This window comes from Ranitomeya variabilis, chromosome 3 (genome assembly GCF_051348905.1).
Source record: "Ranitomeya variabilis isolate aRanVar5 chromosome 3, aRanVar5.hap1, whole genome shotgun sequence".
Taxonomy (NCBI): domain Eukaryota; kingdom Metazoa; phylum Chordata; class Amphibia; order Anura; family Dendrobatidae; genus Ranitomeya; species Ranitomeya variabilis.
The window spans coordinates 516,732,029-516,743,797 of NC_135234.1; the positions used below are offsets into that span (position 1 = coordinate 516,732,029).

The 11,769-nt window shown below is 40.9% G+C and overlaps 1 protein-coding gene across 1 annotated transcript in view; it reads left to right on the plus strand.

Moving 5' to 3' along the window:
* The window catches only part of ATP4B (ATPase H+/K+ transporting subunit beta), a 47,410-nt gene extending 36,383 nt beyond the window's left edge, over positions 1-11,027 (plus strand). Inside the window, exon 8 of the mRNA XM_077296954.1 lies at positions 8,716-11,027. The gene's annotated coding sequence lies outside the window, so the exon portion shown is untranslated. The remainder of the gene's footprint in view (positions 1-8,715) is intronic.
* The last annotated feature ends 742 nt before the right edge of the window (positions 11,028-11,769 follow it).

Below are 11,769 nucleotides of genomic sequence, written 5' to 3' on the forward strand. Positions count from 1 at the left end.
GAGAAAAATAAAACAGATTGTCATTTCATGATTTTTGGATTAGGTAAAAGAACAAGAAGATATGTACCTATCTTCTTGTTCTTTTACCTAATCCAAAAATCATGAGCAGCAGCAACTGTTGCTAGTTGTTTCAGCCAACATGTATTTTATGTCCATGCACTGCTTTAGATAACTTCAACTAAACTTTGAATGATGATTACCTTGCATTTATTTTTATATAATGAAATGTCAAATGTGATAAAGGTTATTGAAGTATCATTTCAGTTTTTTATTTTTTATTCATCCTGCCAGAGTATATATAATTCAAATAGTGTTATCTTGCTTATTGGTTTTATATCTGAAAATCCATAGTGTACTTGTCATTATGGTACAAACTCATATCACAGATCATGACATTGATTGCACAGATCCTGTCATACAGTTGTAATCGTAGAGATTTCAGTTCAGCCTCTGACTGTACACACTCGTCAATACTGAAATTGCAACACAAAGGAGGAAAAGTTCTGGAAAATTTCAGGCTCAATAGACATGTTAATGTTATGCAAATGATGACAAAATGGAAACATAATAATCAAAACATCTCTATACTGTGAGGAGTAGGAGCACAATGCACAGAAATGCATGCACTTATACACCTTTGCAGGCTATCAATGAGGTTATTAATGGTTGTCTGAAGAATGTTCTTTCACACTGAATGCACTTGGGCACGTAAATCACCAAGACCCACTGCTTGCAACTGCTTTTGCAATTGTGGACTAATGATGTTTCAAATGAGCAGCCCTAAGAGACAAATTGGAAGATGCTTTAGAACATGGTAGTATATTTAAGTTACACTTGCTGCTCACAGATGCACAAATAACATGCGTTTGCCTTTTGTTTTACTGCTGCATCACACTGTTGACTAAAGTGCAGTCTGTGATCTATTAGTTTACCTAAGTCTTTTTCACATGTGCTGTTGCTTAGTTCTATTCCTCCAATTCTATTGATGTAATTTTTGTTTTTCTTACCTAGATGTTGAATCTTGCATTTCTCCCTGCTAAATACCATTCTATTAGTTTCTGCCCATTGTTCAAGCTTATCTAGATCCTTCTGAATACTTTCCCTATCTTCTCTAGTGTTAGCTATCCCTCCTAGCTTTGCATCGTCTGCAAACTTGATTAGTTTACCTTCAGTTCTCTCATCTAGCTAAATTATAAAAATGTGGAACAACACTGGGACCAGGACAGAGCCTTGTGGTATCCCACTTGAAACACTTTTCTAATTGAATGTACAAAAATTTATTACCACTCTTTGGGTATGACCACTGAGTCAGTTATGAATCCACCTAAGAGTAGCCTTGTCAATCCCATACTTGGTAAATTTTTTCAAAAAAGATAGTATGAGAATTTATCAAATGCTTTGCTGAAGTCGAGATATTCTTAATCTAATGCATTTCCCTGATCCACCCAGTCAGTGATTCCATCATAGAAGTATATTAGTCTGGCATGACTTGTTTGCTACAAACCCATGCTGACTCTGGTGAATTACTGTATTATTATCAAAGTACTTACATACATGCTGTTTAATAATTTGTTCAAATATATTTCCTGGTATAGAAGTAAGGCTCACTGGCCTGTAATTTCCTGGCTCCGTCTTCTTTCCTTTTTTGAAGATAGCAACAATATTTACCCTTCTCTGATCTTTTGGGACTTCTCTTGTTTTTCAGGATTTTTCAAAGATTCTGGTTAGTGGTTCTGCAGTTTCCTCTGCAAACTCTTTCAGTACCAAAGAATGTACAGTTGTGCTCAAAAGTTTACATACCCCAGCAGAATTTTTGCTTTCTTGACATTTTTTTCAGAGATTATGAAGGATAACACCAAAACTTTTTCTCCACTCATGGTTAGTGGTTGGGTGAAGAAATTTAATGTCAAACCATTGTTTTTTCTTTTTTTAAATCATAATGACAACCCAAAACATCCAAATGACCCTGATCACAAGTTCACATACCTCATTTCTTAATACCGTGTATTACCCCCTCTAACATCAATGACAGCTTGAAGTCTTTTGTGGTAGTTGTGGATGAGGTTCTTTATTTTCTCAGATGATAATCTGCCCAAAAAGTGTCCAAAAAGTTATATTTTGGTCTCATCACTCCAAATTACCTTGTTCCAGACGTTTTGAGGCTTGTCTCTGTGCTGTTTTGCGTAAGCGTCTAAGCGAGATACTTTGTGGCATTTGAGCAGTAATGGCTTTCTTCTATCGACTTGACCATGCAGCCTATTTGTCTTCAAGTGCCTCCTTATTGTGCATCTTGAAACAGCCACACTGCTAGTTTTCAGAGAGTCCAGTATTTCAGCTGATGTTATTTGTGGGTTTTTCTTTGTATCCAGAACAATTTTCCTGGCTGTTGTGGATGACATTTTTGTTGGTCTACCTGACCGTGATTTTGTTTTTACAGAGCCCCTGATTTTCTATTTGTTAGTCACAGTTTGAACACTGCTGACTGCATTATCAATTCCTTGGATATCTTTTTGTATCCCTTTCCTGTTTTATACAGTTCAACTACCTTTTCCCATAGATCCGTTGACAATTATTTTGCTTTCCCCATGACTCACAATCCAGAAACGTCAGTGGCTGGATGAAAGATACAAGAGTCTGTCTGGATCCCAGAAACTCACTCCGCTTTTATGCGCACACACCGATTACAAGCAAACAGGTCACAGGTGAGGATGTTAGTTTTAGTAGCCATTCAAACCCATTTGTGTTAACTTCTGTGCATGTTATCAGGCCAAAATCACCGGGGTATGTTAACTTTTGATCAGGGTCATTAGGATGTTTTGGGGTGTCATTATGATTTAAAAAGGGAAAACACAGTAGTTTGACAATAAATGGCTTCACCCAATCACTAACCATGAGTGGAGAAAAAGTTTTGGTGTTATCATTTATATTCTCTGAAAAAGGCCAATAAAGCAAAAATTCTGCCGGGGTATGTAAACAGCTGTAATTCATCTGGACCAAGAGATTTAAATTAATTTAAATTAGCTAAGTGTTCCCTCGCCATCTCTCGGTTTATGAATAGTGTGGATTCTTTTATTCCTTCAATGCCACCGTGAAGATCAGTTGATGTTACAATTGCTTTCCTAAAGAACACAGATGCAAAATAGGAATTTCACCCTTTTCATCCTATAAAAATTCTATAGCATCTTTTGACTTTTCTTTTGCATTAGACTTAACCTCAAAATCCTCCCTTACAAGCCTTACTTCATTACTGGCTTTAGCTCTTTAAACGCTTGCCCTGCATTCCCTGCAAACCGCATTATATTCTTCATAAGATATGCCCCCCTCTTTCCATTTGATATACATTTCTTTTTTCCTTTTTATCAAGTAATTAAGTTCTGTGTTCATCCACCCTGGTCTCTTTAAATGCTTCCAATTCTTCCTTCTTTTCAGGATTGTTACTGATTGTGCGGTGAGAATTTAATTTAGCAAAATCTCCCATCTTTCTTAAACATTTCTTTCCTTTACAACATCCAGCCATTGGACATTTCCTACCCTCTCTCTGAGTCCTTTCAAATCTGCCATTCTGAAATCCAACCTTAAAGGGCACCTGTCACCCCGTTTTTTCGGTATGAGATAAAAATACTGTTAAATAGGGCCTGAGCTGAGCATTACAATAGTGTAGTTTATGGACCCCGATTCCCCACCTATGCTGCCGAAATACGTTACCAAAGTAGTCGTTTTCGCCTGTCAATCAGGCTGGTCTGGTCAAAAGGGCGTGTTGTCTTCCCCCAGATTTTGCGTAGTTTTCCGTTGGTGGCGTAGTGGTGTGCGCATGCCCAAGGTCCCGAATCCTCTGCCAGGGGATTTAAAAGAGCGCGCTGTTCGTTATTTCATTGGTGATCGGTGGGCGCGGCCATCTTCCTTTGGCCGCGCGTGCGCAGAAGCGGCGCTCTGCTGGCCACGGCTTCAGGAAAATGGCCGCGGGATGCCGCGCGTGCGCAGATGGATATCGCGGCGGCCATTTTCCTGCACCGCTTCTGCGCCGCTTCTGCGCACGCGCGGCCAAAGGAAGATGGCCGCGCCCACCGATCACCAATGAAATAACGAACAGCGCGCTCTTTTAAATCCCCTGGCAGAGGATTCGGGACCTTGGGCATGCGCACACCACTACGCCACCAACGGAAAACTACGCAAAATCTGGGGGAAGACACCACGCCCTTTTGACCAGACCAGCCTGATTGACAGGCGAAAACGACTACTTTGGTAACGTATTTCGGCAGCATAGGTGGGGAATCGGGGTACACAAACTACACTATTGTAATGCACAGCTCAGGCCCTATTTAACAGTATTTTTATCTCATACCGAAAAAACGGGGTGACAGGTTCCCTTTAAAGTCTGAGTCCTTGCTGGTCTTCCTCCTCTTGTAATCCAAAATTCAAGGACAGCATGATTGCTGCCTCCTAAATTCCCAGCCACCTTTACTTCCTCAACCATTTCCTCCCTGTTGGTAAGAATATCAAAGATGGCAGATCCTCTTATTGTCTCTTCTATGTTTTGAAAGACAAAGTTGTCAACAAGAGAAGATAAAATTTTTCTGGACCCAGTACTTTTGCCTGAGGCCGGTATCCCACTTGTGGGTGTAATGCGAGAAACTTACGCGAGTCTCTCTCATCAATACCTGGCACTGCCGCCGGCGCTTGGGACCGGAGTGTGTGGCTGCATAGAAATTCATGCAGCCGCACATTCCGGGCCCGAGTGCCAGCGGCAGTGCAGGGTATTGATGCGAAAAACATGTGCAAGTTTCTCGCATTACATACATAAGTGTGACCCCGGCCTGAGAGAGATTCCCATCAAATATCTGGATAGATAAAATCTCCCATGATCTCTATGTTATACTTTTTTTTAGAACAGAGACATCTGATGGTGGCCTATAGTACACTATTGTAGGTGTTTATTTTCTGTGCTTCTCTCCTTCAATTCTTAGTTTCTACAGAGTTACCAGTCTCTGAAGCTTTGATCTGTGGAGATATACATTTTCCTAACATACAATGCAACATATCCTCTCTTCTTGTTAATCCTGTTTCTAGTAAATAAGTTGAAGCCTTCAATGTTTGTGTTCCAAGCATGTGAATCACTGTGTGCGGTGACAGGACCCCCTTCCCTTCATTTCAGGAGTTCGGAGTTGCATTGATTTAGTTGTATAACCAGTCATATCACCATATCTATAATGTGTCCTAGGAGATGTTTTTCAACATGACAATACAAGGACACATATTGCTCTTGCCACTGTGAACTGCCTGCAATGGCTAAATGTGCTACTCTGGATATATCTCTCACAGGGCTGCCACAAAGAATTTTGAGGCCCCACACTGGCAAATTTTTTTGGGCCCCCTTGAAAATCCACCCAGGCTCCACCCCTCGAACCTTCCACAGTCCCACCACCCTCTCTTGGAAAAACTCCACTTCTGCACCATGTCTTCCCCATCACACATTAACAGTTCACATCACCAGATCACAAACATAGCCAGCAGCTTTTGTTTTGGCGAAAAGATTTTTTAAACCGCCACCATGACTAGGTAGATTTTTCTGGCCAGGTTCTACTCTACTGTAACTTTTTATACATTTGCTAAAATATCCAATACAATTTTAGGTACCGTATTTTTCGGATTATAAGATGCACTTATAATATGGGGGAAAATGGGGGTGCATTTTATAATGCGTATGTACCTTACCGATACTGTTGCTGCAGGCCGCAGGCTGGGATGAAGGGGTGTCCGGCGGTGCTGCGGGTGTCCGGCGCTGCTATCCAGTTCTCTGCGGGTGTCTCCGGTGCCTGGTGGCCTTGCAGGGGTGTCCGGCGGCGCTACTGCCAGGTGCTCTGCTGGTGTTTCCAGTGCTGCGGGTGCATGGTCGGCGCTGCCTGATGCTGCTGCGGCGGTCTCCGGTGCTGCCGGGGTCCACCGCGGCAGTCCCATGGTTTCCTGTGCAGTGGATTCCGGTAAAATGGCCGCCAGGCGGGGCGGCGCATGAGCAGATGGACATCTCTGCACAGATCTCGGGATATGAGATTTCAGTGCTGAAATCTCATCTCCCGAGATCTCAATCTGCGCATGTGCCGCTCCCCCGGTGACCATTTTCCTGGAGCCCACTGCACAGGAAATCATGGGACTGCCAGGGCTCTGGCCTTTCACAAAATGTTGGCAGAGCCCCGACAGCACCAGAGACCACGGCAGCAGCACAGGGCAGCACCGTCCAGGCACCTGAAGCACCGGACACACCAGCAGAGCGCCGAACAGCCGCAGCAGGACCGCCGGACACCTGGACCAGAAAACATTACCACCACATGGAGACCAATAATACCACATACAAGGAACAAATACCACCACGCCATGACCATACTACATATTAAAAATAATGGCACATACAAGGAAAAAAAACATTCCCCAACCTCTATACTATGCCAGATGGAAAAAAAAAGTGATCACTGCACAGTAACAGGGTCTCTCCTCTCACAGTATCCTGAAAAATAATATCCTTTAATTAGCCCCTACAGTAATAATATCCCACATTCTGGACCCCACATGTCCTTCCACTCTGGACTCCATGTGTCCTCCCATTCTGCCTTATGTCTCTCCATATTGCCCCATAGTCATCCATAATAGTATAATGCATCCTATAGTCATATATAGTAGTATATAGTAGTATAATGCAGCCCCATAGAGGTATAATGCAGCCCCATAGGGGTATAAGGTACCTCTATAATATAATGCTCCCCCATTTGGGTATAATGCTCCCCCATTGGGGTATAATGCTCCCCAATAATATAATGCAGCCCCATAGGGTTATAATGCTCCAGCATAATATAATGCAGCTCCATAGGGGTATAATGCTCCCCCATAGGGGTATAATGCAAAAACATAGGGGTATAATGCACCCCCATACCGCAGCTTTACAAAAAAAATAAAAAAAAGTTTCTCCTTACCTGGCTGAGATACAGCGATGTTCTCGGCTCAATACATCTGAGGCACGCAGAGTCGTTCCGGCGTATGACAGTGACATCATACGCCGGTGTCGTGCCCGCTCACATCAGCTGCCGGCCTGTGATGGGCCGGCAGCTGTTAACTGTTGCCGTGTGGGAATCTCCCACACGACAACAAATTTTAACTGCCTGTGCATCTGAGGGCTCACGGACAGTTACTGAGCCGGCAGAAGCCCGCCGCTGGGGCGCGCTGAGCAGAGGAGAGGGGGCCTGATGCGGGCCCTTCTGCTTATCGGGCCCCATATGCCAGTAAGGGCAGTAATGCCCTGATGGTGGCCCTGATCTCTCATTAAGCATATTTGGGATGTCATTGATTGGTAATTGCATTCAGCATGTCAGAACATTCCTCACAGAACTATTAATGATCTCATAACCTCAATGGTAGCATGTCAAGGCATGTGAGTGTGTGTGTTTTTGCACATGGCACACAAAATCAATGCAGAATGAATTGAGATATTTTGAAGATTTTGTTTTTTTCAGCATTAGCATATTATTAACAGTGTGACAATCAGGTGGGTGGTGTAGCGATAGAAAAAAAATCCTGCCTGGTCTGCATCTTTAGGCTATGTGCACACATTGCGGATTGTATGCGTTTTTGCCGCGTTTTTTCGCTGCGTAAACGCATACACAACACAACCCATTGAATTCAATGGGATTCCGCAATGCTGTGCTAATGCTGCACATTTTTCTGTGGTGGAATCGTATCGCAGAAAAATGCGCAGCATGCTCATTCTTTGTGCAGAATCACAGTGATTCTGCAAACATAAGAATGCAGTGATCCGCTTACTTCCCGCATGGGGCTGTGCCCACCATGCGCAAAGTAAGCGGATCATGTGCAGATGGTACACAGGGTAGAGGAGAGGAGACGTTCCTCCGCGCCCTAAAAAAAGAATTAAAATAAAAGTTATATACTCACCTTCTGGCGGCCCCCGGATCCAGCACAGGCCTTAGAAATGCTCCCGTTCCCAGTAATGCCTTGCGACAATGACCTGTGATTATGTAGCGGTCTCACATAATGCTACATCATCTGGGGTCATTGACGCGAGGCATCGCTGGGAACGAGAGTTGCTGCGAGCATCGTGAGGATCGGGAAGGCTGCGGTGGCCGCCAGAAGGTGAGAATATCACAATTTTTAATTTTTTAAAATTATTTTTAACATTATATCTTTTTACTATTGATGCTGGATAGGCAGCATCAATAGTAAAAGTTGGTCACACTTGTCAAACACTATGTTTGACAAGTGTGACCAACCTGTCAATCATTTTTCCAAGCAACGATACAGATCGCTTGGAAAAAGCTAGCATTATGCAAGCTAATTATGCTTGTAAAAAGCTAGTGTTTAGCGGGAATACACATGCCCATTCCACGTGCGTATTTCCCGCGGCAGGGAGTTGCAGAATTGCCGCAGACATTTCTGCGGCAATTCCGCAACGTGTGCACATAGCCTCAATGTTACAGTACCATCAAATATAATGTGCCATTTCCTAGAAGGACTGCACATAGAAGAGCTTTTCACGTTTTTACATTGTTGAGCCCTATCTGAATTAAAAGTAGGATATATATTTTACTACAAATCATACTTAATTGATGAGTACAGTAAAAATGAACATATCCTGTAACATAGTAGACTAAATTTGTGGAATATCTGCGTAAATATAGGAGTTATAATAAATAATATTGTTCTTCTCCTCCACAGATCTGTGCCCAGTAGAAGGAATTTAGTCATGGAAAAGACTTTACTATCAACATTCAGTCAAAACGCATGAACTCTGCTACAAAATGTTCAAATCACAGACTCACAGCAAGAGTAACTTGAATACTCTTTTGTAAACTAGCACTGATATATGTAGATCAGAAATACAAATGCATGGAGATACCAATGTCATTAGATATTTACATATTTCATACATATTTATCCACATATGCCCATCACAAGCTATTCCATGGAACTCCTCCAAAACTAGCTCTACTTCATAGCTAGTAAAGAAAAAAACGACTTGTTGACTTAAAAAATTGATACTGTAATGTATGTACAATATATAATGATACACTATATTTGTCTCCCAAATAGTAGTATGATTGGTAGAGTAAGTTCAAACAAAATCCTAAGTGTAACACTGATTAGCAGTGCGAATGTGTTCATTCTTCATTGTACATTGTCGTCACACAGACTTATTTATCAAAGTTTAAGCATAAAGGTTACAATAAAGGGAAGAGTGGCCTACAATTTTTTTTGCTCAATTCCAGTTTAATAAAATACTCCGAGATACTAAGCCGCATAAGTCAAGGCTTAAAGTTAAGGGAACCTTTAACCTAGGTTTACCCTTTCAAACTGCTGGAATGGTCTGAAGACTTGCACCCCCCAGTAATTATTCCTAAATATGTCTGTATGTTCTAGAATGTTAAAACCACATCTACTCAGCATCTCCTCTTTGCCTTGCTTTATGAATATTCTTGTATTACTTCTCTTGGCCTGCCCTACACACTGCTCAGCCGTACTTCTGACATTCACTGAGGATTGAAGAGGATCACAACTGGCAATTTACATATGATAAATATCATTGAAAGGACTCCTAGGGGTATTAAACACACCCCGATAGTGGTGCTGAATTTTTATACAGCTTATAAAAGAGAAAATCTTATTCTATGCTTAAAAATGCAGCTGCATTTGTCTTACATGCATTTTTTATGCTTCAAAAATATACCAAACAGGAGTGGGAAGGAGTATACATGAAACCACACCCACTTTGCTTAGACATTTAAACAGTTTTCAAATGTAGTGTAAATGCTGCGTTTCATATACTATGTTTTATTTTGTGCAGAAATTGTGCTGCATTTTAACTTTCCTAGCAAATCAGATGTGATTTTATGAAAACTTGATCCTCTCTGCTTCTAAAGATGCTGCAGAACTGTGCGGTTTGAGTCCTTTTATTTTTCTTTTAAGGCTTATATGCAGAGCCTGAAAAAAAATGCATGCAAAAAAGTCCAGTTGCTTTTTTAAGGGCAGTATCAAAACTTTTCTGTATTATAAAATACACATTAAAACACTGGTTCAAATTGGCAAGGAAAGAGGCATCAAATAAGGTGAAAACATAAAAAATGCAGCAAACATACAATAACAAAAGAAGATTGTTACTACGTAGTTCAATGCAGACACCTGCATAAGACTTGAAGAAAACAAAAATCACAGTATTTATACTATATGTGAATATAGCCTTACAGACACAAAATAGAAAGGTGTAATTTATTGAGAAAGTTATGGCTGCTACAACTATAATTGAATTAGCAAAAAAATAAAAATTCATGTGGACATATGAAACAGAAATAGAGCTATTTGGCAATGCAAAGCAACAGTTTGCTTACAGACAGCGCAATGAAGCTTATAAGGAAAATAACACTTTACCAACAATTAAGCATGGTGGAGGATCCATAATGCTGTGCGGTTGCTTTGCTGTGTCTGGTACTGAAGGCCTTGACCATATTGGAGGAATCATGAAATCAGAGAATTATCAAGAGATTTTAGAGTGAAATGTCATACTCAGTATAAGAAAACTTAGTTTGAGTCGAAGATCATGGGTCCTCCCGCAAGACAATGACCTAAAGAACATAACCAAAAGTACACTGGAATGATTGAAAAAGAAAAAATGGATGTTTTAAAAAGGCCATGACCTCAATCCCATTTAAAATCTTTGAGATTAGCTGAAATTTTCCATTGGGAAAAAGAACCCTACAAGCATTCAAAAGCTTGAACAAGCAGCAAAGGAAGAGTGGGGAGTGGGAGAAAATACCAGCTGAGAAGTGTAAGAAGCTTATAAATGGCTACAAGAGACGTTTGGAGGCTGCAATTAATGCCAAAGGTCGTGCAACCAAGCATTAATTAGGGGTGCTTTTATTGCTGTGCATGCTATTTATTATTTTTTGTTCTTCGAAATTTCAAAATGTAAATTGAAAAACAACGTTTTATTGTTGTATTACTTTGGACCAATAATTAAAAATTCCTGAGGATATAACTTTGGAACATATCGATTTATTTCTGAAGATATTGCACAGTCTATGAAAAAAAATAAAGGGTTCCAATAATGGTGAGCAGCAAAGTATATAGAAACGTTTCAGCAATACAGCCTTTTTCAAGCAGGTACAGAAATACAATACATATAAGAACATTTTACAGCAATTTTTACGCCATTGGAAATGGACTCCACGTCTTTCTCCTCCTCTGTGCCCACCCTGATTGTCATGGCAACTGTTAAGCCCAAGGATAAAAATGTAAATAAAAACGATATAAGAACAAATGTATACAACTGCTGTACAGAATGGAGGTAAAGGCTCATAGTCCCAACCCACTAAGTCAACCTATATCATCTATATAATCCAGAGTCCCCTACCAACCATTCAGAGTTCTGGCTCCTACAGACCAGTTAGACGCTCCTAATCAACTCGTTACCTGCATTAAAGACAGCTGTCTTACATAGTCACCTTTATATAAGGATTGGGAAAATTGTGGTAAATTTCTGCGCTGCTGAATCACTAGAATTCCAGAATTATTAGTATATGTGGCTTTATTATTCTACGCGTTTCAGAGTTCAGGACTCCTTCATCAGGAAACACCACAGGTAGAATAATAAAGCCACATGTACTAATAATTCTGGAATTCTAGTAATTCAGCAGCACAGAAATTTGCCACAATTTTCTCAATCTGTATTTAATGGCTGGTCCTTCCTGGACTCGTGGATCTGCTGCAGTGAATCCT